We start from the raw sequence: 26902 nt of genomic DNA, 5'->3' as shown, positions 1-26902 counted from the left end.
ATTGCTTCTTGATTGGCATTCTTACCTGCAATTTTTTTCCACCTATGGACTGAATGAACATGACTACGGGCGGTTAGAATACACTGTTGCACAGATGAACGTTAAAAAAGAGTAAGGAATGGCCTGACCTGTGGTGGCACAGTGAATAAAGTGTCGACCTGGAAATGCTGAGGTCGCCGGTTCGAAACCCTGGGCTTGCTTGGTCAAGGCACATATGGGAGTTGATGCTTCCAGCTCCTCCCCCCTTCTCTCTCTCTATCTCTCCTCTCTCTCTCTCTCCCTCTCCTCTCTAAAAATGAATAAATAAAAAAAAAAGAATAAGGAATGTAAATCTGTGATTTCCACATTGGGCTGCTATCCAGGTGCCCACCTTAGAGAGAACCCTGATTACAAGTGCCATTTTAACAAGTGTTTCACCGAACTCAACAAAAATTAGATATTGATTCTGCCGAACCGGTGTGAACCAGCTGAATCCCACCACTAATTTAGTCTCTTTTTAATGAAAAAATCATTGTATGAAAAGTAGGTCTATTTTCATCACTATGATTCTTCAATTCCTGGATTATATTGACAATTGTGTCACTTAAAATAATAATTCAGGAAAGTTATGCAATAAATCATAGAAATAATTGGCTAGTAACGGCTTCTGATTTGACTTTAAATTATGAGTCTGTTTTTAATACATTTATTCATCTTTCATGTAAGATTTTCTCCTATTTTCTTTAAGGATTTAAAGTAAGCTTTCTATAGTATTACTAAAATCTGTCTGCTAACTTTTTACTTGATTGATAAAAATTTCCAGTGTGTTATATTGACTAATAAGTTATTTAATAAATATTGTATTAAATAATGTCTGAGCAATGACAAAAAAAGGGAAAAAAGAAAAGAAAGAAAGAAAAAAATAGCATAATCTAGCAATACTAGGTTGATATCACCTCTAGGCATGAAGACTGCCCCTTTTATCAGAGCTGGAAATCTCTCATTTGCCACAGTCTCCACCACTCCCTGTTGTCCCATGCACTAAGACCAAGCACCAGTTATTGTTTTATCTAATAGGAGTTAAAAGGAAATCAAAAAGTTTTGTACCTATATGTCTACCAAAGGTATGAGTGGGGGTAGAGACAGAGTGAGCCCTGGTTCACACATCTCAGTTACCTGTTTGGCACCTGTAAACATTTGGGCTTGAAACTGTTTCCTTGAAAGTCTACCGCCTTCATGAGGCCTGCCTGATTCACCTGAGCTGGTTATATTTTTTGAAGTGCTTTCTACCAGAGGGTTCCTCTACATACCAATACAGCTGAGATTTCAGGTGCAACATTTTAATGATCTGTATACAAACTATCCCGTAATAAATAAGTTCAAACAAAAATCACTTCCACTGTCTCAGGTTAGCCCCTGGGCCCTCTCACTAAAAGACCACCCCTGTAATTTACCGTAAGTGTTGACATTCTGCTCAGAGCTCTGCCTGTGTTCCATTTAAGAACTCAGAAAAAGTAAACAGGTGAAAGGTACAACCTATAACATGACACCTGCTGAGTGAGAACAGGTTTGCCTATAATAAAGTAATTATGTAACTGTTACAATAAAATACCACTTACCTCACCATCCCATCAGGAGAAGTAATATTTTCTATTGGAGAAAAAAAATCGGACTCATTAAAAGATAAAAGGTGGTTACTAGCAATATTTCTGAGGCAAGAGAGAAAAAAAATTAGAAAATGAGCATTGCTTTTAGCGTGGGTATGGAGCAAAAATGATTTGACTATTGCAAGGACATTGTTCAGAATATTAGATGACTCAAGCAGCCACAGACTCTCCATATTTAATAGAAGTCTTTGGACAAAATTAAATCTCAGACCAGTATAAGGTCACAGAGTCAGCGTGCCAACCCCTTTTACATTTATTTTCATCTCATCTCCCACCTTGTCACCAGATCCTGGCCTTCTCTCCATCTCCGTAAATAAACCGTGTTGACTCCTGAACCAGCGCTCACTTTCTCGGCTTAATTACCTTCCACGATAACAGTCACTTCATCTCTCTTTGAGGGAGCCCACGCAGGCAGCTCACTCTCTTCTCTCGCTGCTCTGTTCAGCTTTGTAATGCTCCCCAGGAATCCTTCCATCTATCCTCCCCTCCTCCTCCCTCCATGCCTCCCTCCCTTCCCTTTTCAGAGTTAGTTCACTTCTTCTCTCAAGCTAGAGAGTGCCTAACACTTTTCAGCCTTCCAAGTCCCTTAGTGCCACTGAACTGGTATCTGCTCTTCCTTCCTCTCTTTCATTCATCCTAGCCACATCCTAGCCACAATGGCCTCTATTTCTGGGGCAAAGGACATTGTCGCTCCTGGGGACATTTGCACTGGCTATTTCCCCTGCCTGAATACTGAACTGGCAGGTCCCATCTTAGGTCCCGCCCACCTTGGCATGGCTTCCTCCAAGAGGGTGTTCTGACTCTGCCTACACTCCTTGTCCCTGCCCGAGTCACTTATTGTCCCCTCTCTGTTTCTTCCCTCCAATGTCTGTCACACTGTTGCTGTCTAGTTCTTTTTTTCATTTACTTATTTCTCATCTCTCACCTCCTAAGTAGAATGGAAGCTCAGCGAGGTCAGGAACTGTGTCTGCCTTGTTCCCTGCTGACACCCTGATCCTAGTACAAGGATACTCTTCAGATACTCGATAAATGTCTGCTGTTGAGTGAGTGAGTGACTATGAACCACTGAAGTAGACCTTTTAGCTGCAGAGTTGAAAACCAAGTATCACCAGGAAAATAGTACAGAGACTTAGCGTTATAATTTTGTGTAGTGACAGGGGTCTAAGACCATGGTTTCCAAATGTTGCATATGTGTAATGAACACGCAATGCATTAAATGCAAAACCCAGACACCCTTCTTTAGAGATTCCATTCTGGGGTTAGGCCAATAAGTCTTAAACAAGAACCTGAAGATTCTGATACCCGGTTCATGGAGCCCATTCTGGAAAATGCCTTTCCAGGGCTCAGATGGTGGTACAGACTCCAATAGGTGGAGCTCTTTCCCAGGGATTTATTTGCACGCAAAAAAATTTACAAAGGAGCCAAGGAGACTTCTGGGAAGAAGGAGTGAAGTAAACCCTTTAAGATTTAACATCTGATAGAGAATGGGTTGGTTATGGCTGAGGCCAGGTGGACTACCAGAGGATTATCACAGTCCCAAATATGAAGAAGACTGTGGATTCTTGGCCTGGGCTCCAGAGGGCCACACTGATACCCTTCAGGACCCAGCCTCCCTGCAGGTCCCAACAGAAATAGCTCTTCCTAAGAGCCTCATCGCAAATGTCCAACAAAGAGGTTTTCTTTGTTGTTCATTATAATCGTAGGAAACAATTCATTGAATTCAAGGTGAAATCTTTCTCCAAAGCCCAGGGGAAGAATGGGATGAATGCATATGGCTCCAGGACTCTATGCTCTTGTGAGATGCATCCTTCTCACACGCAGCAGGATGAGTCTCAGGTCGAGCATGTGGGCAAGATGTAGGTTGAGAAGAGTCAGAGCCAGACTATGTCATCTGAGCATGATTCACAGTATCATTTGGGCTCTAAGAAAAATATGACCTTATTTTGTTGTCATAGGTGAGTGAAGTCCAGGGACAGTGGTAACAGATTCATAGAATAAGAACACTAGAAAGATTCAAAATGCACCTAATCATTCCTGCCCATTTGAGAGACAGGAAAATTGAGGATCAGAGAAAGGGCAAGAGCTGACCAATGTCACAAAGTGAAGGATCCAAAATTCACTGATTCATTCAATCTCTGAAATAGTTTTGAGCATCTACCACTGGGCTAGCTCTTATACATAAATTCACGAATTCAATTCATTAAACATTTACAGATTTCTGACTATGAGCCTGGCACTGTGACGGATAGGAAATTAAAGCAGACACAGACTTTTCCATGAGGTGCTGGCTGTCTTAGTGGAGAAACAGTTTTGTATAGAAAAGATCAGTGTACGATGTGACAAACGCCACTCTTGCTGCATGTACACAGTGGGATCATATCCTACACATGTAAACACATTTCCTAAGTAAACACAGGAAAAAAAATCAAGGAGTTTGGAGCCACAGAACCTGACCCAGAGTGTGAACCCTGCTCCCTACGATCTATATGGCCATATACCGTATAGAGCCATATACCATATAGGGCCATTCACCATATAGGGTAATTCGCCAGTCTCCAGATTTTTCTGGAACTGTTTCCTTATCTAGCAAACAGGAGTAATCATTTTTTTAAAAAGATTTTATTTATTGATTTTTAGAGAGAGGAGAGAGAAAGGGCTGGAGGGAGGGTAAGAGAAGCAGATGGTCGCTTCTCCTATGTGCCCTGACCGGGGATGGAACCTGGGACTTCCACATGCCAGGCTGACTCTCTATCCACTGAGCCAACCGGCCAGGGCCTAGGAGTAATCATTCTTGTTCTACTTATTTTATGGGTTGGTCATGAGGAGCTAATAGAGGAACAACTGTAAAAGTGCTTCATAAACTTTAAAACATTAGGCACTGAGCCATGGGTGTCCTAGCCAGCCGACTTGTGAATTGACAGAGGCAGGAACTCTCTCCCAGGACTAACGCCTGCAGAGCGAGAGGACCGACACATCTACAAGGACCATGAAGCCGGGGCAAAGGGAGGTGCCTTTGATAACAGACTTCAGGATGGAAGGAAGGCCCTGGAGAGAGCTGAGGGGCGGCAAGGAGGAGCCCTGGGGTGGGTTTCAGGGCTGGAGAGCAAGGAGGGCACCAGGCAGAGGATAGGGGAGCAGGGACAGAGCCTGGGCATGGGACCGTGGGACCATGGGACTGAGGACAGCGGAACTGTTGGGAGCGCAGGCTTAGGAATAGAATAGACTCTGCTTTCCTCCCTGTGTCCAGACTCCTCGATCTCCGTGACACTCAGCCACTCACCTTCACCTGGGATGAAGACAAATCCTCAGCATGCCACAGCCATGGCCTGGCCCAGCCAAGATCTCCAAGCTCCCGCCCCATCGCTTCCCGAGCACGTGGCACCCTGCCCCTCTCTCTGCAAGAACTGCAAACACTCAGTCACGTTCTTTCCTCCCCGTACAGTCTGCGGTCTCCTCTGCCCAAACCTCTGCTCACGCAGCACCTCAGTCCAGCTGCTGCTTCTCAGGGGAGCCTGCTTGGCCTCCAAACTCAATCAGATGCCACTCTGATGCCCGCTCTTGGCACCCAAGAGGCTCCTCCAGGGCCCGTCTCATGGTTGCACTTAACACTGCTTCGTGTGGTGACCTGCTCGGCCATCTCTCCCAGCAAATGCAGCCCCCGCGGAGCAGGGAAGCACATCTACCTTTGTCCCCCACTGCAAGCAGCACACCTGCCACAGGTGCAAAGAAAGGCGATGAACAAAGGAACGGATCACAGCCTTGTGAGAAAAAGACTGTCTTTGGAACCTTCAAACTTATAGAACCAATGATATATGAGTGTGGGGGCCTAATCCACAAGGCAAAGTCTACAAGGTGGGCATTTTTATTCTGCCCATTTTATACATGTGGACGTCAAAGTTCAAAGAGATGAAGTAACTGGCCTGATGTCACACTGCTCCTGAGCAGCAGAACTGGGAGGCGACCCGGCTCACGACCTGACCTCCCAGCCAGCCCTAGCCCTCCACTTTCAAAAGGAAAGTTGATCCTTATGTCCCCGCCCAGCCAATCCTATAATCTCTGAAAAATGAGCTGGTGGATCCCCGGACAAGGCAACCCTCTCAGCCCTCCGAGGTGCCTGCCAACTTGCTCCTCCAGAAACGTGTTCCTCTCGATTCAGGCTGAGAACTGAGAAGAATTACAATCCAATTGACGCCACAGGCTAAATGAAGAGCCTGTTTAGCTGACATCAGCAGTGCTGACTCTAATATTTTGACATCAGTCTTCATCTGCTGAGGGGTTGCTCAGATCCCCATCCTCCCTAGGTGAGCGGGGCGAGTGGAGTGGGAGGAGTCAGGGGAGGCCCCACCTCCTGAAGGCTAATGAATGGCTTTGCCGGATACAAGACTGCTGCTCAAGAGAGCTTCCCCTTCCAAGTGCACAGGCCACCCCACCCCCGCCACCTGCATCTGCAGTAGGAGTGGTGGAAGAGTGGACTTCTTCCCCGAATCAGAAGTATCTGGGCGTTCTTCAGTCAGTTATTAGAACACATGTTAATCATTTACAGGAGTTTAGCAGCCCCCCAACATGCATGCCAGCTGGATGCCCCTCTTGTCAGGGCCACAGGCAGACTGAGCATTAGTCTGCTTTGATACCTATAGGGTGGGAGGGAGTAGGTAGGCAATAAAAGTTATTGAGGGCCTACTGTGTACCAGTTACCCCTGTCTCACTGAACTCTTACCTTAATCCATCCAGGTAAATGGGGGTAAATAAGATCATCCCCATTTCACTGAGGATTAAACTGAGGCTCAGAGAGCTTGTTACTCTGGGTCATAGAAGTGCAATAGGAAAAATTAGATTTAAATCCCGTAATAATTTAATTTAATTTAATTTAGACTTTCTGGCTCCAGAAAAGGTCTGCCTATTGTCTATGAATTTAACAACCAATATTTGGAACAAAGGGTCTGACAAATTTTACAGAGATATAAAAATTCAATTATATCTAGACATGCATTTAAGGAATCACACTATTAAAAAGAATGCATTTAGACTAGGGCTTTTCAAAGCATGATCTATAAACCGATGCCAGTCCATGAACTGCCGGTGACCAGTCTACTGGGGTAAGTACAACAATTCAGAAAAAGCATTTGGAGACTTTCATGACAAACTGACATGGGCATAACATCCAGGCATGTAATCATGTAATTCATGGTTATTGCATTTTACGGGAATATTCATCCATAATAGACAGGGAATGAAATCTGTAAATGGTCCTGCTCTGTAGATAGTTTTTGAGCAGTGCTGAATTAAGATGAAATCAGGTCTGGGGGTGTGGTATTATTTGAGGGGTACTCTCATCAGTACTGTGTCAAGCTCAAGGGCAAGGGTCCTAGGAGGCTCACTGTTGTCAATCAAATTCCTGCTCCTGCCTATTAGCTGTGGGACCTCAGGCAAACTACTCAACCTCTCCTGTCTATAAAGAGAGAGACAATGATGGTGCTAACTACCAAGGATTATAATGAGAATCAAGTGGAATTATCTATTCACAGCACTTAGCACAAGGCTATGAATAAAGTAAGCACTCAGTGAATGCCAGCTTTTACATTATGCCTAGCTAAATTGTTGTTATCATCCTTACTTGCCTTTCCATGATGTTTATTCTATTAGTAGAATATATTCCTTTGGGTTAAGCTAGCAGCCTGATTTTGAAATGTGAATACCCACCGCCTGCCTGAAAAGTAAATTATTTAAGCATATCAGCTCAATATACTATATACTGGGTGGGGCAAAAGTAGGCTGACAGTTGTTTGTATGGAAAATGATACAATAATTAATAAAAAAATAATACAAGAATAAACTCTGTGTTTTGTGTACCCACAATTGTAAACCTACTTTTGCCCCAGCCTGTCTATAATTAGTCCAGTGATAACTGGGAAAAAGAAAAACTGAGGGAAGGGAAAGACCCCAAGAGGTCTTGGGGTGGGTGAGGGCATGAGAGCTCGTGAGCAGGGCCTATGGACAGTCACCCTGGGAGGATCTTGAGAAGGAGGATTCTGGAGGTGGGAACGGAGGCGGGAATGGAGGTGGGAAAGGAGGCGGGAGTGGAGGCAGGTGGATAATCTGGGAGTGTGATCTTGAAGAAAGCAGAGGAGAGAAGACCTATTCAAATCAGCAGCACAGAGTCTGGTTAAAAACTAGAAAGCTAGAGCCAGATGCATAGGTTTACATTTTGTTTTGCCTTTTGTGGCCCTTGGAGAAGTTACTTTTACCTTTTTGTGCCTCAGTTTTTTCAGTCTATAAAATGGGATTCATAATCGTACCACTCTCCCGGGGCGCTTGTAAAAAGTTAATGACACTGTACAGATGTACATATAGAAGATACATCTTAGTCACTTGAATCCATATTAACACAATAAATTTTAAAAATTAATTTAAAAATTAAAAAAAAAAGATATAGCTTAGTGCCTGGCACCAGTAAGAGCTATAGAGTATTTGAAATAATTAGGTATATCATTAGGGGTAATAGTAGTAACAGAACATCCCAACCTGAGGCAGCTCTCTTGAAAATCCCTGCTGTAAAGACACCCCAGCTGAGCATATGAAGATGACTCAGCACAGCCCAATCTCACTGCTGAAAAATCAGCGTGTGACAGGTCAGTAAACCCAGGTCGATGCATAAAATCGAAAGTAAAAATAATTAAATTAAAAAATAAATATCAGTTTTCTACAGCAGTCTCCTCTTAATTCATCCTTAAAATCTCTTGGGGATTGCGGCCCAGACTGTGGGAAGGAAAGAACCTCATTCACCAAGTGCAGCAATGGGCACCGCTCACCCTGAGCCCGCCTGGCTGCAATGGCCTCCTCCCTCTTCTCCCTAGTCCCGGGAATGATCTGCAGCCACAACCAGTGTAATCCCAAAATTCCTGTCCAACAAAGACACACGTTAAAAGCAATCAGGGTGACGCAGCCCTGCCTGGTGGTAGAGCCAAGGCTAGCAGCTGTTCCTTGAGTGGGATCATCCTGCAAAGGCAGGGAAAAAGCTCGGAAACAGGCAGAGACCCGCAGCTGAGCAAAGGTGCTCACCAGTGGCCTCAGGACCGAGCATAACGTCACACACAGGGGTGGGGCAAAGGCCAAGACCACCAACCCTTGTGCACCCGAGCACGTGATCACAGCCACTCCCGTGAAGAGAAAATGCGGAGGCAGAGAAATACAACACAAATAAACCAAGAGAAATCCCCAGAAAATGACCTAAGTGAATCAGATATAACCAAATTACCAGATGCAGAGTTTAAAATAATGATTGTTAGAATGCTCAAAGATATTAGAACAACCATAGATGGCCATTACAAAAAACCTAAATAAAGAGATAACAAATATAAAAAAGGACATTGAAATAATAAAAAAGAATCAGACAGAAATGACAAATACAATATCTGAAATAAAGAATACAATGGAAGGAATTAAAAGCGGGATGGATGAAGCAGAGAATCGAATCAGTGAGTTAGAGGACACAATAAATAAAGGCACTGAAGCAGAGCAGAAAAAAGAAAAGAGACTCAAAAAGTCTGAGGAAACTCTAAGAGAGCTCTGTGACAACATGAAGAGAAATAACATCCGCATCATAGGGGTTCCTGAAGAAGAAGAGAAAGAACAAGGGATAGAGACTTTGTTCAAACATATTATAGTGGAAAACTTCCCCCAATTAAGGCAGGAAAACATTTCATATGTTGAGGAAGCACAGAGAACTCCATTAAAGAGAAACCCAAAGAAATCAACACCAAGACACATAATAATTAAAGTACCAAAGCTAAATGATAAAGAGAAAATATTAAAAGCTGCTAGAGAAAAAAAGACTATCACCTACAAAGGAGCCCCCCATAAGGATGACTTCTGACTTCTCAACAGAAACACTTGAGGCCAGAAGGGAATGACAAGAAATATTCAAAGTAATGCAGAACAAGAACCTACAACCAAGACTATTTATCCAGCAAGGCTATCATTTAAAGTTGAAGGAGAAATAAAAAGCTTTACAGACAAAAAAAACCTCAAGGATTTCACTGCAACCAAACCAAGGCTGCAAGAAATGCTAAGGGACCTGTTGTAAACAGATCAAAGGAAAAAAAGAATATAGCAAAAGAGAAAAACAGTTTTAAAGAAAAAAAATGGCAATAAACAATTACATATCAGATATAACCTTAAATGTTAATGGATTAAATGATCCGATCAAGAGACATAGGGTAGCTGCATGGATAAGAAAACAGGACCCATACATATGCTGTCTACAAGAGACACACCTTAAATCAAAAGATGCACACAGACTGAAGATAAAAGGATGGAAAAAATATTTCACGCAAATGGAAATGAAAAAAAAGCTGGGGTAGCAATACTTATATCAGACAAAATGGACTTTAAAACCAAGACCATAGTTAGAGATAAAGAAGGTCACTACATAATGATAAAGGGAGCAATCCAAAAGGAAGATATAATCATTATAAATATCTATGCACCAAATATAGGAGCACCTAAATATATAAAGCAGACTTTGATGAACTTAAAGGGCGAGATCAACAGCAATACTATAATAGTAGGGGATTTCAATACCCCATTAACATCATTAGATAGATCCTCAAGAAAGAAAATCAACAAAGAATCAGCAGACTTAAAGGACATATTAGATCAACTCGATTTAATAGATATCTTCAGAACCTTTCACCCTAAAACAGCAGAATATACATTCTTTTCAAGCACTCATGGTACATTCTCTAGAATAGACCACATGTTAGGGCACAAAAGCGGGCTCAACAAATTTAAGAAGATTGAAATCATATCGAGCACTTTCTCTGATCACAATGGCATTAAACTAGAAATCAACCACAATAGAAAAATTGAAAAACATTCAAACACTGGGAAACTAAATAGCACGTTATTAAACAATGAATGGGTTAACATTGAGATCAAAGAAGAAATTAAAAAATTCCTAGAAACAAACGATAATGAGCATACATCAACTCAAAATTTATGGGACACAGCAAAAGCAGTCCTGAGAGGGAAGTTTATAGCATTACAGGCATACCTCAAGAAGCTAGAAAAAGCTCAAATAAACAACTTAACCCTGCATCTAAAAGAACTAGAAAAAGAACAGCAAGTAAAGCCCAGAGCTAGCAGAAGGAAGGAAATAATAAAGATCAGAGCAGAAATAAATGACATAGAGGCTAAAGAAACAACACAGAGAATCAATGAAACCAGGAGCTGGTTCTTTGAAAAGGTAAACAAGATCGATGAACCTTTAACAAGACTCACCAAGAAAAAAAGAGAGAGAACTCAAATAAATAAAATTAGAAACGAGAATGGAGAAATAACAACTGACACAACAGAAATACAAAATATTGTAAGAAAATACTATGAAGAACTGTACGCAAAAAAACTAGACAACCTAGATGAAATGGACAAATTCCTTGAATCATATAATCTTCCAAAAATCAATCTGGAAGAATCAGAAAACCTAAACAGACCAATTACAACAAATGAGATTGAAACAGCTATCAAAAAACTCCCAAAAAAGAAAAGTCCTGGGCCTGATGGCTTTACAAGTGACTTCTACCAAATATTCAAGGAAGAACTAACTCCTATCCTTCTCAAGCTATTTCAAAACATTCAAGAGGAGCCCTGGCTGCTTGGCTCAGTGGTAGAGCGTCGGCCTAGCATGCGGAGGACCTGGGTTCAATTTCCGGCCAGGGCACACAGGACAAGCGCCCATTTGCTTCTCCACCCCTCCGCCGTGCCTTCCTCTCTGTCTCTCTCTTTCTCTCCCGCAGCCAAGGCTCCATTGGAGCATAGATGGCCCAGGCGCTGGGGATGGCTCTGTGGCCTCTGCTTCAGGCGCTAGAGTGGCTCTGGTCGCAACATGGCGACACCCAGGATGGGCAGAGCATCGCCCCTTGGTGGGCAGAGCGTAGCCCCTTGGTGGGTGTGCCGGGTGGATCCCGGGCGGGCGCATGCGGGAGTCTGTCTGACTGTCTCTCCCTGTTTCCAGCTTCAGAAAAATGCAAAAAAAAAAAAAAACAATCAAGAGGAAGGAAGACTTCCAAACTCCTTTTATGAGGCGAGCATAATTCTGATTCCAAAACCAGGCAAAGACAACACAAAAAAAGAAAATTATAGGCCAATATCCCTGATGAACTTAGATGCAAAAATCCTCAACAAAATATTAGCAAATCGATCCAGCAATATATGGAAAAAATCATACACCATGATCAAGTAGGATTTATTCTTGGGAGGCAAGGCTGGTACAATATTTGCAAATCAATCAATGTGATTCATCACATAAACAAAAGAAAGGAGAAAAACCACATGATAATTTTAATAGATTCAGAAAAAGCATTTGATAAAGTCCAGCACCCATTCATGATCAAAACTCTCAGCAAAGTGGGAATACAGGGAACATACCTCAACATGATAAAGGCCATCTATGACAAACCCACAGCCAACATCATACTCAATGGGCAAAAATTAAAAGCAATACCCTTAAGATCAGGAACAAGGCAGGGGTGCCCCCTTTCACCACTCTTATCCAACATAGTTCTGGAAGTCCTAGCCACAGCAATCAGACAAGAAAAAGAAATAAAAGGCATCCAAATTGGAAAAGAAGAAGTAAAACTATCATTATTTGCAGATGACATGATATTGTATATAGAAAACCGTAAAGTCTCAGTCAAAAACCTACTAGACCTGATAAATGAATTTGGCAAGGTGGCAGGATATAAAATCAATACTCAGAAATCAGAGGCATTTTTATACACTAATAATGAACTGTCAGAAAGAGAAATCAGGGAATCAATCCCCTTTACCATTGCAACCAAAAAAATAAAGTACCTAGGAATAAATCTAACCAAGGAGATTAAAGACTTGTACTCGGAAAATTATAAAACATTGATAAAAGAAATCAAGGAAGATAGGAATAAGTGGAGGCATATACCATGCTCATGGTTAGGAAGAATAAACATCATTAAAATGTCTATATTACCCAAAGCAATATATAATTCAATGCAATACCGATATAAATACCAATGACTTACTTCAAAGATATAGAACACACATTCCAAAAATTTATATGGAACCAAAAAAGAACACGAATAGCCTCAGCAATCCTAAAAAGGAAGAAAAAAGCGGGAGGTATCACACTTCCAGATATCAAGTTATATTATAAGGCCATTGTACTCAAAACAGCATGGTACTGGCATAAGAACAGGCACAGAAATAAACCCACAGCTCTATGGACAACTTGTATTTGACAAAGGAGGTAAGACAATACAATGGAGTAAAGACAGCCTCTTCAACAAATGGTGTTGGGAAAACTGGACAGCTACCTGCAAAAAAATGAAACTAGACCACCAACTTACACCACTCACAAAAATAAACTCAAAATGGATAAAAGACTTGAATGTAAGCCATGAAACCATAAGCATCTTAGAAGAAAACATAGGCAGTAAGCTCTCTGACATCTCTCACAGCAATATATTTGCTGATTTGTCTCCACAGGCAAGTGAAATAAAAGACAGGATAAACAAATGGGACTTTATCAAACTAAAAAGCTTCTGCACAGCTAAAGACAATAAGAACAGAATAAGAAGACAAACTACACAATGGGAGAATATATTTGACATAGCGTCTGATAAGGGGTTAATAACCAAAATTTATAAAGAACTTTAAAACTTAATACCAGGAAGACAAACAATCCAATCCAAAAATGGGCAAAAGAAATGAATAGACACTTCTCCAAAGAGGACACACAGATGGCCAACAGGCATATGAAAAAATGTTCAACATCACTAATAATTAGAGAAATGCAAATTAAAACCACAATGAGATATCACCTCACACCAGTCAGAATGGCGCTCATCAATAAAACAACACAGAATAAGTGCTGGCGAGGATGTGGAGAAAAGGGAACCCTCCTGCACTGCTGGTGGGAATGCAGACTGGTGCAGCCACTGTGGAAAACAGTATGGAGATTCCTCAAGAAATTAAAAATCGAACTGCCTTTTGACCCAGCTATACCACTGTTAGGAATATACCCCAAGAACACCATAGCACTGTTTGAAAAGAAGAAATGCACCCCCATGTTTATGGCAGCATTGTTCACAATAGCAAAGATTTGGAAACAGCCCAAGTGTCCATCAGAGGACAAGTGGATTAAAAAGCTTTGGTATATATATACTATGGAATACTACTCAGCCATAAGAAATGATGACATAGGATCTTTTACAATAACATAGATGGGCCTTGATAACATTATACTGAGTGAAAGAAGTAAATCAGAAAAAACTAAGAACTATATGTTTCCATACATAGGTGGGACATAAAGATGAGACTCAGAGACATGAACAACAGTGTTGGGGTTACAGGGTGGGGGGAGGAGAGGGAGGGGGTTGGGGGAGGGGAGGGGCACAAAGATCATGGCTTTTCAGCATTTGCCATGTCCCCCCTTAATCTATAGACAGACAGAAAATATTTACGTATGGTGTTCCCACTATAAAGATTGCTGTCTTAGGGACAAATGCTGATAAACTATTTCAGCAGTTCCTCCTTCTTCAAAGAAGAAGGAATGTCAACATAGAGCTCCATGTTTCAAAGGACATACTCAAGCTCACTCCATGATCCCTGGAGCTTTAGCACAAGGGAATGCCCCCACCCCACCCCCTTTTTTTTTTTTTTAGTATTTTTTCTTTTATTTATTTTTTGTATTTTTCTGAGGATGGGGATGGGGAGGCAGTCAGACAGACTCGTGCATGCGCCTGACTGGGATCCACCTGGCATGCCTACCAGGGGGGAATGCTCTGCCCATCTGGGGTGTTGCTCTGTTACAACCGGAGCCATTCTAGCGACTGGGGCAGAGGTCATGGGGCCATCCTTAGTGCCCAGGGTGGCTTTGCTCCAGTGGAGCCTTGGCTGCGGGCAGGAGAAGAGAGACGAAGAGGAAGGAGAGGGGGAGGGGTGGAGAGGTAGATGGGCGCTTCTCCTGTGTGCTCTGGCCAGGAATCGAACCCGGGAATCCTGCACACCAGGCCAATGACTTCGACGGGTCTACCATATTATGCTTTTTACTTAAAAAAAAAAAAAAATTACATTTCTTTTGAAGGCTGATGAACAGGAGACACCAAATCTTTTTCACCTGCAAACTACTACCTTCTTTATTAGATCTAGCTAATATCACTGTTCTGTCTTTTTTCCAAATAGCTCCAGATATATGGAAAAGATTTATATAGGCGGATGGGGATCCTCAAACCCCTCAGCGAGATCTTCTGAGAATGGCTTTTAAGATACCTAGAGGCAGAAAAAGCCCAATAGAGATCAGGGGAACTACCAGCTTTTAGGATACACCCTTAAAGGCTCCAACGCCCCAAAGGGGTCTCATAGGATGCCATCTGGGTCCTGCTTCAATAGTGGAAAGGAAGGTCATTGAGCTAAAGCCTGCCAGGCTTACACGCCTCTGCTGTGAGGAAACAGGGACACTGGAAGGTGGGCTTCCCCCTCGCTCCTCTAAGGGAGGGTTCAGTCTCTTCCAGCCCTGCTCCAGCCACCTATGACCTACCCTTGCCCAGAAAGCTGGGGTTTGCCACTGAAGGCTGAAGGTGCCCAGGGCCGTCGGCCCCATCTACGACACTGTGGACGAGCCTAGGGTATTTCTTCCAAGAAGCAGGTAAACTGATCTCATTTGCACAAGGGTCACTTAACTATGTTTTGTCTGAATAGTCAGGTTTTTTATTCTTCCCTCAAAGATCTCTGTTGTGGGTGTTGATAGTCCTATTTTCTACTGCTTTGCTTAATATATAGTGTTTCCTTTATCCCTCCTACCTCAATGCTCCACTCATATTTCAGGCTGGGACCTACTCCTAATTTAGAGCTCTCTTTCCTCCTTTTGCCAACTTATATTATGAATTTTCCTTTGCCACCCAGCTTAGTGTATCCCAAGGTTCTCTTTACCAGGCCACAGTCACAGAGCTCCAGGGAAAAGCAACCTGGTCTCAACTCTCCAGGCAGAGGAGAACAGAAGCTCCATATCCACGCATGCTGCAAATGGCTTTTTCCCGTCTACCTGAATCATTACCAGCTAGAAGCAACGGTCATTGGGACTTGGACATGAGCTGCAAAGAATAGAATGGTGACAACAAAAGTCCAGTGCCATGCGGACTTTTCCTATGGGGAACTTTCCTGGACTCCTGCTCCCTGTGACAGCTCCTAACAGACTGAACTGTGGTTGGGGTGCATTTTTCGGGGATTTGGCGTGGTGATGGGGCCAACTTGGACTTGGTGAACATGTTGAGGACACTGCTTTTTTGGGGATTCTTGCTGTATTGGCCAAGAGTTTTCTTAAAGGCTTTTAATCACTGTAAAAAAAAATAGAGGACTGGATGAAGAAGATGGGGCACATATACACTATGGTATACTATTCAGCTAGGAGAAATGATGACATCAGTTCACTTGCAGCGGAATGGTGGAGTCTTGGTAGCATTGTGTGAAGTGAAATGGGCGAATCAGAAAAAAACAGGAACTGCAGGATTCCATACATTGGTGGGACATAGAAGAGAGACTAAGAGGCATGGACGGGAGTGTGGTGGTTATGGGGGGTGGGGGGAGGGAAGGAAGGAGAGGGGAGGGGGAGGGGTATAGAGAGAACTGGATGGAGGGTGGCGGAGGACGATCTCTCTTTGGGTGATGGGTATGCAACAGAACTAAATGACAAGATAACCTGGAAATGTTTTCTTTGATTGTATGTACCCTGATTTATTGATGTCACCCCATTAAAATAAAAATTTATTAAAAAAAAAGCAATCAGGGCTACTGATGACCTACCAAACAAAGCCTAAACTCTACAGGGGTCCCCAAACTTTTTACACAGGGGGCTAGTTCACTGTCCCTCAGACCGTTGGAGGGCCACCACATACAGTGCTCTTCTCACTGACCACCAATGAAAGAGGTGCCCCTTCCGAAAGTGCAGCGGGGGCCAGATAAATGGCCTCAGGGGGCCGCATGCGGCCCGCAGTCCGTAGTTTGGGGACGCCTGCTCTAGAAGAATCTCTTAGGTCCAACTCTACCTAGCAAATTGTAAGTACGGTGCATGAATAGTGAATCACCCAGTCTGGTCCAACCTTTTACTTTATAGATGACCAAATTCAAGGCCACTGGAAGCAAGTGACTCATCTAAATTTTAGCTGGAAATAAAAGATAACTTTTAAGGAAACAAACTATGATTTTATTTTAATTAGAAACTATTTTTAAAAGGCTGATAGGTTGAAACTTCAGTGCAGAAATTTCAGGCATCCTGTAGATAGTAAAGAAGATATTTAGGAGAGGGGTAAGAGGGATGGGAGACTATGACTCCCTCTCAATCCATGCTGCATAGACAGCAATCTATCTACTTGTAAAGTGGGCGCCAACCTGAAAAATACAAAGTTGTCCTTACCCACAAAGAGTCAAGACCGTCAGGCCCCAACCCAGTCACTTGGTGATCTCTGCTGGTGTCCCCTGCATAATACACAATTGGTGCAGGTGGTTCATGAGCCTCCCAAGAGAATGTTTAGTCCCAATTATATACCTTTGGGCACTCGTTAGCACAGATCTTGCTTTTTCTACCTACTGATCTCCAATAGAAGGAAGTAGCACTCCTCAGAGAAATGGCACATTCTAGGACTGGGCAGGGAAGACTCAGATGAGCCTGCAGCATCTGGTCACCCCAGAGAGTAAAGCTGTGCTTGAAAAGCGAAAGGTTAGGGGCATGTCACAGGGATAGAGGATTTAACTTGAAAGAGCTCTGAATGGCCAAAGCTGGATTTCCTGAAGGCAATGATGCTGTGGTGTTGGGTTATAATTCAAAGTTTAAAATAAATACACAAGTCCATACTGATTTATATTCATATAAATAAATGTTGAATGACTGACTCAATAAATGAATGAATGAATGAATGAATCAATCAATCAATCAATAATAAAAGTGAGGGGGGCTAAACTTGCTTGAAAAGGTGAAGCTCAATTCTCCCCTTCCTTGAGTGTGGGCTGGATGTAAGGACTTGACTCTGAAGAAAGGACTACAGAAAGGGGGACAATAGTAAGTTTACCGCAGAGAAAGCCGGTCAACACTACCTTAGTCAAATGACCCGGGTTACCATCACCAAATGGGAGTTACATTAATAACACGTGCCTGTGTCCCCTGATGTGATGAGGAAGGGCACTTCATCTCAGTGGCATTCTTCCCCCATAAAAAGCCATTCATCAGACGGGCACACATGGAGGGCTGTCTTACAAAACATAAAACTGACCAGTACTCCTCTAAACATTCAAGGTCAAGTAAAACAAAAGTGACTGAGCAGCTGCCATAGACCAGAGGAGACTGGGGGCACGTGACAAGTAAGCATCAGGTGGTCCCCTGGCTTCTCTCCCAAAATGAAGAGAGAGCATTAGTGGACAAATCTGGTGAAATCTGAATCCGGTCTTGACATTAAAGGTACTTAACAACGTTGGTTTCTTCATTTTGAGAAATGCGCCATGGTAATAGAAGATGCTTCCATTAGGGGGAACTGGGTGAGGCGTAGTCTCTGTACTACCTTTGCAATTTTTCTGTAAGTCTGATATTATTCCAAGTTTTTAAAAATAATTAAAAAGCCTTCGAGGAAGCTTACACCAAGAGAGCTGAGCCCCGTGAGTAAGGAAAGATTTCTGAATGGACTACAGATAACTCACAGGAGCCTGTCTGAGTCCATGTCTGTGTCCGTGTCTGTGTCTGTGTCCGTGACTGTGCCCATGTTCGTGTCTGTGTCAGTGTCCATGTCTGTGTCCGTGTCTGTGTCTGTGTCCGTGACTGTGCCCATGTTCGTGTCTGTGTCAGTGTCCATGTCTGTGTCCGTGTCTGTGTCTGTGTCCGTGACTGTGCCCATGTTCGTGTCTGTGTCAGTGTCTATGTCTGTGTCCATGTCTGTGTCCGTGTCTGTGTCTGTGTTCGTGTATGTGTCTGTGTCCGTGTTTGTGTCAGTGTGTGTCTGTGTCCATGTCTGCGTCCGTGTCCGTGTCTGTGTCCGTGTTCGTGTCTGTGTCCGTGACTGTGTCCGTGTTCGTGTCTGTGTCAGTGTCCATGTCTGTGGATAAGAGCCTGAATGGCGGACCAGCAACGTTACAACAGGACAGCCATGAATTCACTGCCAGGAGAGGGCTTTCCCAGTCTATAAGGCATGTGACAAGATCCAGGAAGTTCCTATGTTATTAGGTGGGCTCACCCTACAATCCTTCCAGTAGAAAAATAACAAAGCTTATTGGTATGTTTCTGCACAAAGAGGCAAGGAGACACACACCCAAATAACTTCCAATCTTGGCTCAAATCACAAGGTCACCGGCTAATCTATGGGACACCCAGTAACAACTGAATTTCAGATTAATGGTGACATAGGACATGTGGTATTTGAGACATTTAATTTTGGGACATCTACTAATATTTGTGTATCTAAAATTCAAGTTTAACTGGGCATCCGGTAGTTTAACTTGTGAAATCTGTCAAGTCTCAAAAGTCACCGTAGCAGTGAGGCCTACCTTGCCATTCCTCTTTAAATTTACAACCTGCCCCTGCTGCACACCCTGCTCTCCCTTTCTTCCTTGATACACAACCTCGCATGTTATGTAGCCGGTCTATTTATCACACGTACTGTTTGTCTTGTCTCCCTACGCTGCAACATAAACTTCCTGAAGGAAGGGATGGCTCACTGATCCCTAGGTGCTCAATGAATATTTGTTGAATAAATGAATATCTTAAGGGAGTAAGATTTATTGAGCTCCTAGGTCATAGCAGGCATTGTCGTAGTTGCTTGGGATACTCACTGCAACCTTGTGCAGTAGATGTTCTCTTTTCTCCACAGTCAAGGCTCAGAGAGGTTTGGTAACATGTGCGAGGTCACACAGCTAGTAAGCTGCAGTTTTAGGCCACGAATGCAGGTCTGCCAACTGGGTGGGCCATCTCCTTCTGCTGCAGGAGGCTCTTGCCAAGAAGAAATATATTTTATATATTTGTTTTTGGAGGGAATTTCTAGAAGAGTTCCATTTGGTATGTGAAGCATATGTAATGCAGGGAAATGATCCTCAGGTGACTGTTCTTGGTACGCACAGGACAAAATACAAGCAATGGCTCCCCAAAGCTCTGGGGGACCCTGTCCCATCTTAAAGCCACCTCTATTCACTTGTCTCCCCTCACGTTCAAAGCACAAATTCGTGAAATTGTTCCAAGATGTCTCCAAGGTACAATTTTTGTTTTACAGTCACTGTCAGCCCAAACCGTTCCATGTTAATTTCCTACAGCCTACTTCACTGTCTGCTTTCCTCATTGCTGATATTTATTTCCCAGCTAAATGTGCATTTATTTGTTGACATTTTTATTAAATTAGACTGTAATAAATCTTTCCGTGCTTATATCTATTTTCCCCGTGTGCTCCAGGGTTCAAAGTAAGTTGACGTGTTTATTAACAGCGTGACCAAGTGCTGCGAGCAAGCGATGAAGGGTAGGTGTCGTACCATTAAGGCGTCGGAGGCAGAGCCCCCAAAGCCCGTTCGTGGTGTTTTCACACACCTTGAGGTCTGGGATTGGTTCTGACACCCGCACAGTTTGGACAGACACCCTGGAGAGAGAGAGACAGAGGAAATACCTTTTTCTGTGCTGTTAATTACTGAGAACTTGGAGAGTGGGATGGGATGCCAGGAGACACCTTGCTGGGTGATGAACAAGAAGCCTTGAGAATAATCTCAATTTCCCAGTGCCTCACCAACACATGGAATCGTGACTAAGAACACAGGCTTCAGAGTGAGACAGAAAGTGTCTGCCTCCCAGCTTGTTGGCTTGCTGTCGGTCTAACTCTGGGCAAGTTATTTAACCTCCGTCTAGGCCTGGAATGTCTCATTTATAAGACGGGGCTAACTATGATACCGACTGCATCGGGTAATCATGAAGATGGAATGAGGTGGCACCCATACACTCCTATAGATCATCGTGACAGCTCCCACACTGGCGCGAGACGACAAGTGTTATCTTCTCGCTTTGCTCCAGAGCTCCTTGTCTCAGACGTGGTTCTGTCTGGTTCTGCCGCCGTTCTGGAGAATGTTTGCCTGTCTTGAGTTATCCCAGTGGGAGCCATGCTTCAGCACTGCGACTGACCCATGTCAAACTGGAATGCCTTCTTTCATTCACAGGCCGGGGTCTCCCCAGTGCACCTGAGCCCCCCGGGTGCCAGCAGCACACAGTATCTGAGCAAGCCCAAGCTTTGAAGCCAGAAGATCTCTCTCAGAGAGCTCAGTGAGTTTGCCAGAGGAGCACTGGTGTGGGCACGCTGGTTCAACTTCCCAGAGACTCAGCGTGCTAATTCCTAAAATGGGGTCATTGATCAGCCCACTACCTCCCATTGTAATTGCTTAGTAAGCTGCAAACGGTTGCAAGGATGTTTCTGATTATCTTCTTAGTAACCAACAGATTATCCAATGAACAGAGCCAATGAATTCATGGGTCTTGCACTGACAATGGGAATCATTTTGACAGTTTCTCTCTGAGGACAAAAGCCCCGCTCCTTACCAAGACTTGCTAGCCTTACACAGCAGGCCCTGCCTCTTTCTTGGTTTCATTTCCAACCTCCTTTTCCTGCCTCAGGCAATCTACTTACCCTAGTCTGCTTGAGCTGCTGTAACAAGAATACCATAAACTGTGAGGTTCATAAACAACACACATTCACATCTGGAGGCTGAGAAGTCAATATCACAGTGCTCACAGCATCCTCATCAAGTGAGGACTGTCTTCCTCAGTAACACCTGTTTATTCACTGTGTCTGCACCGGGAGGAGAGACAAAGGAGCCCCTCGGGGTTCTCTTTTAGAGGGCACACTAATCCCACTCATGAGATCTCTGCTCTTATGACCTGATCACCTCCCAGAAGCCCTATCCTCTAATACCATTGCCCTGGGGATTACGATTCTACATACAAAGGTGGGGTGGGAGGGTGGGGGAACAACACTCAGTCCATTGTACCATTCTTCCTCATATCTGTTGTCTTACACACAATATAGGTTCCTGCCTCAGGGCCTTTGCACGGGATATTTTCCTGAGCCTGCAGCCTCTTTCCCCAAATTTTCACCAGCCTGCTTCCTTCCCATCATGCAGCCTCAGGTCAGTTCTCACCTCCCTGGAGGGGCCCTCCCAGAGTACTGTCAGTCTACAATCGCACCATAACTCACCTCTCTGTCCTGTGCCACCCAGTTCAGTCTGTTCTTGCCATGCTGTGTGATCCAACTCAGCAATTCTCAGTTGAAGCAATACTGCCAGCTGAGGAGGGGTTTGGACATGTGTAGGGAGAGTTTTGATTGACATGATGATGAGAGGCCACGACTGGCCTTTAGTGGACGGGGCTAAAGGATGCTTAATGTTACACAGCATCTGAGAGGGTGAACAGTGAGAACGTTCCCGCCCAAAATACCAACAGCATCCCTGTTGAGAAACACTGGTTCACTGTCTTATTATGTGTTGTCCCCCACTTTAAATGTAAGCTTCTGTCTTAGGTTCCTGTTGCTGCTATAACAGAAACACAAAATCAGTGGCTAAAAACAACACAAATTCATTCTCTCATAGTTCCTGAAGTCAGAAGTCTAAAATCAGGGCATCAACAGGCTATGTAATGCCTACATTCCTTCTGGAGCCTCCCCTGATGAATCTGTTCCCTTGTCTCTTGAGCTTCTAGAAGCCACATGCCTTCCTTGGCTCATGGCTCCTTCCTGGCATCACTCCTTTCTACTGCTTCTATTGTCACAGCTCTACTACTGATTCTCAGTTCCTGCTTCCTTCTGCCTCCTTTTTCTTTTATTTTCTTTTCCTTTTCCTTTTTTTTTTCATATTTTCCCTAAGTTAGAAGTGGGGAGGCAGTCAGACAGACTCCTGCATGTGCCCAACTGGGATCCACCTGGCATCCCCACCAGGGGGTAATGCTCTGCCCATCTGGGGCATTGCTCCACTGTAACTGGAGCCATTCTAGCATCTGAGGTGGAGGCCATGGAGCCATTTTCAGTGCCCGGGCCAACTTTGCTCCAATGGGGCCTTGGTTGCGGGATGGAAAGAGAGAGATAGAGAGGAAGGAGAGGCGGAAGGGTGGAGAAGCAGATGGGCGCTTCTCCTGTGTGCCCTGACCGGGAATTGAACCCAGGACTTCCACACACCAGGCCAACACTCTACCACTGAGCCAACTGGCCCGGGCCCTGCCTCCCTCTTATAAGCACCCTTGCAATGACATCCAGCCCACTACACAACGCAGCATAATCTTGGCTCAAGATCCTTAATAACAGTCACAGCTGCAAAGTCCCTTTTGCTCTCTATAGTAACATTCACAAATTCTAGGGACCAGGACACATCTGCGGGTCCCATTATTCGTCTTACCACAGCTCCAATTGAGCAGGGACTTTGTCTGTCTTGTTCAGTGTTACAGGCCCAGAACCTAGCACAGACCCTGACACACGGCGGGGTACATACTCAGAAAACATCAGCTGCTGGGTGAGTGAATGTCAAGTCTGTTGTTTACCGCAGCCTGGTAAACAAGTCTGTGGGTGGGCTCCCGTGAGGATGATGCCATAGAAAATAAAGCTGCTGCATTTCAGAACTACCTTGCTGCTCCTCTCGGAAAACGAATGTATTCATGCTGAAAATGCCTCTACAAGCCAAGTTTTTAAGTTCTTCCTCCAAATCAGTATTATGACTTTGTCAGCATCTGCCCCAACCCTGAACTCTCAGAGTAAATCTTCCCCTGAGATACCCTCAGCCATAAATCTTCCCACTGGCTGTTTTCACAAGGAATTGAATCTAAGTGAGGGAAAGGCAAGTTAATCCTAAACACTCACAGTTATAACTAAATAACGCCTTATTTTAAAATACCATAACTGATACGAATGCATCAGGCAGTTGTTCTATACGTTCCCCCCTGGGGGCATATAACAACATAATGCAGATTATTCAGAAAAGCTAGCATGAAAGTGAAACTGCCAACCAAACTATTTGCAAGTTTTGTCCTTTGAAAAAATTTCTGGGCTCAAACCAAGAACAGTATGACATGCCATAAATTTCCGAAGGCCAGGCTGACACACGCAGTTTACTAGCCCGGCCATTACAGCTGCGGGGCCTTCATGCCAGCCCCTTACGTCCTTTTTGCTCAAATCCCCACCTCTCAGAAGAAGATCGGAGGGTCCGAGAGTGAGAATGATGAGACAAGGGAGGCAGTGTGGGGACTGGGAATCAGATCTCCTGGCTTTGCGGGGGCGGGGGGCGGCCTTGTCACTTCACCGTGGTCTATCTGTGCTCCTTCCAGAATAGGATTCTCTGAGTCCGCAGGAAAGTCAGAGAAGGGACTCTCTGCAAATAGGTCGTTTGCAAAACTCAACTGCAGAACTAAATTACGGGGGAACTTCTGCGTGTCAGGATGCCCAGACCCGGCCCAGGAAGGAGTGCGAGATCCGGCCCACATCATTCTGCCTCCGCAGCGAGTAACGTGAACGCGAGGTGGGAGGTGGGTGGGAGGCGGAGGAGGGTGTGGAAAGAGAGATGGGGAGACTAAAAGTGAATCACTGTCTTTATCAACTACCACATGTATCAAAGGGAAATTCTCATTTATAGAGAAGATTACATTTGCTGCTAACTTCAGGCAGGGCTTCTGCCAAACTGGGGAAGGAATGACTCTTTTTTTATGGAAATCAAATCTAGTTTGATGCTGGGAGGCAAGGTTCCATCGAAAATGATAAGTGACAGGCTCCGCGATGTGTCAGGTACCTGCTCAGGCAAACACAGGGGGACTCGCCCATTTCCGCGTGAGCACTTGATGGTCAGCACTCTCGCTGTCACCATGGAAGCAGTGGGAAGTCATTAATGCTTTTACAGACACGTCAGGGTAAGGGCCAGGAAATAGACTCTTCAAATTGTGTGTTGTAGGCCCTTCACAGTTAATTCAGACTGGCGCACTCCGCGGACGGACGGTGCCCAGGGACGGGGGGTTGGGAGGACTGTCGTATAAGCATGGCCTGGGGAACACAACGTTCTACTTTTCTCGGCAGGCAAGGCTCAGAGGAGAAAGTAGGTGTATGAATCAGGGGGCCCAGTTCTGTGTCCTGAGTGACAGCCCTGTGGTCCTTAACCTTAGAAAATAAATTCCCCCCTCCAGAATGTATTGCCTTGTCTGCTGAATGAGAGATGAGTGGGCTGCGGTAGGGGCTGTGGTTTTGTCTTTCCAGAACGTTCTCCTATTCCCTTTGTTTTGGTAACGCTCTCTCTCTCTCTCTCTTTTCTTTGAGAGAATTCCATCCCTTCTCCACAGGCCTGGAGGTCCTCTACACACATTCACCCGTGGCCAGGGGATGCACACGGGGCAAAGGCTGGGGAAGTCCTGGGGCCCCACTCCCTAGGCAGGGAGGAATTTGGGAAACAGGAGCCCAGCAGAGCCAGTGAGCAGTGAGACTGCCTCTTTTCTAAATCTGGCTCTGCCACCTGCTAGCTGTGTGAACCTGGACAGCTTACATAACTTCTCTAAGTCTCCGTTTCCTCAGTACAGATAAGAATAGTGGCCGCCTCACAGAACCGTGCAATGTAATGCAGGAAGGAGTATAAAGCCAGGGGTGCAAGATGGAATCCCAATAAATGTTAGCTAGGCGACCTGCTATTATTACTTCCTGGTATTATTGTGCAGCTAGAGAGAGAAAACCTGTCTGTCCTCTGCAGGTACAAAACTGGTCATGTGAAGTTGCAGGCACCAGGACCATTGTGCCTGGAATCAAGGACAAAGCCATCCGCAACGGGAGAGAACAAAGGTAGACAAAGACAAGCAACGCTGACTGATGCTAATAGAGACAGGTCCCCGGCAACTCTGGATAGCTTGATCCAGCCAGACCTGAATCCTAACCTCTGAAATACCAGTTTCCATGGGCTGATGAGTGCTCTTCTTGTTCTAAAGCCAGTGTGAACTGTTTCTTTCACTTTCCAGTTAATACGAGGGGATTTGATTAAATAATTTCTAAGGGTTCTCTCCTTCCCAAGATGTCTTGGCCCCATCATTTTATGCTACCGATTCATTATGCATTTAGGGCTACCTAAACTGTGAAGAGAATGCTTCTTGACAAAGAAGATAGTATTGAAATATCTTCATTGAAAACAAATTCCCCACAGATGCCTGAAGTAGAGAACATTTAGGGGAATGATTTGGATTCTTGAGAGGAAAATAAAAGCCAATAATGGAGAAATGTTCCTAATCAGACAGCAACAAAAAACTGAAAGCAGTTCAAATGCCCACTAAATGTCCACTAATAGGAGAATGGATAACCACGTGGAAATATACTCACTCGACAGAATTTTGCATGGCAGTCAATATGAGTGCAGCATAGTTGCTTACAACCAGATAGGTGAATCTTAACAATATAATATTGAATTTTTGAAATGTAAGAAAAAGAAGAAAACTATACAAGAATATATACAGTACAATACCATTTTAAAAAATAAACTGTAAAAAAATAAAAAAATTAATAAACTGTAATTATATAACATATTTTAAGAAAACAGATGTGATAGCAAGTTGAAGGAAGGAAGGCAGAAAGGAGAGCAAGCGAGAGAAAGAAGGAAGAGAGAAAGTAAAGATCAACTCAAGATTCTGACAGAGTTTTCATTGGATGGAGAGAATTCACAGATAAGAGTGGTGGAGAATCTCACGGGTAGATGTAAGTTAATGTTGATATTCTAATTTCTACTGCTCACAAAAATTAGGGGATATTTCAAAACGCACTTTCAAGATCAGGGAACATGCAGATACTCCAATACTTTCAGCCTTTTGTGTAGTTCATTTTCACCAATGAAATAAAAGTTGGTTTTGCATTTCATTTGCATAATTGAACAACTTTTTTTGGCTTGTTGTTTCCTTTTCTGATGTTCTTATTTAATAAAAAAAAATCAAATGCTTCTTTTTTTTAATCGCTTCATATTCAGTTTCAAATATCCCTAATGTTTGTGATCAGTGTCCAAAGCTAGTACCAATGTAAAGAGTGTTTCATGAGCCAAAGGTTATCATTAATCTAATCCTGTGCCCCTAGGTTTTAAGGGAAAAAAATGTCAGGAAGAATATTAGAGAGGAGGAAAGGGCATTTTTGAAAGCCTTGGTGCCCTAGTCTTCCCCTCCCCCCACGATACCATTGCACTTGGGTGGAAGCACTTTGTGTGTGTGTGTGTGTGTGAGTACACACATGCAT

This window comes from Saccopteryx bilineata, chromosome 4, assembly GCF_036850765.1.
Source record: "Saccopteryx bilineata isolate mSacBil1 chromosome 4, mSacBil1_pri_phased_curated, whole genome shotgun sequence".
Classification (NCBI taxonomy): domain Eukaryota; kingdom Metazoa; phylum Chordata; class Mammalia; order Chiroptera; family Emballonuridae; genus Saccopteryx; species Saccopteryx bilineata.
This window is presented reverse-complemented; position numbering follows the sequence as displayed.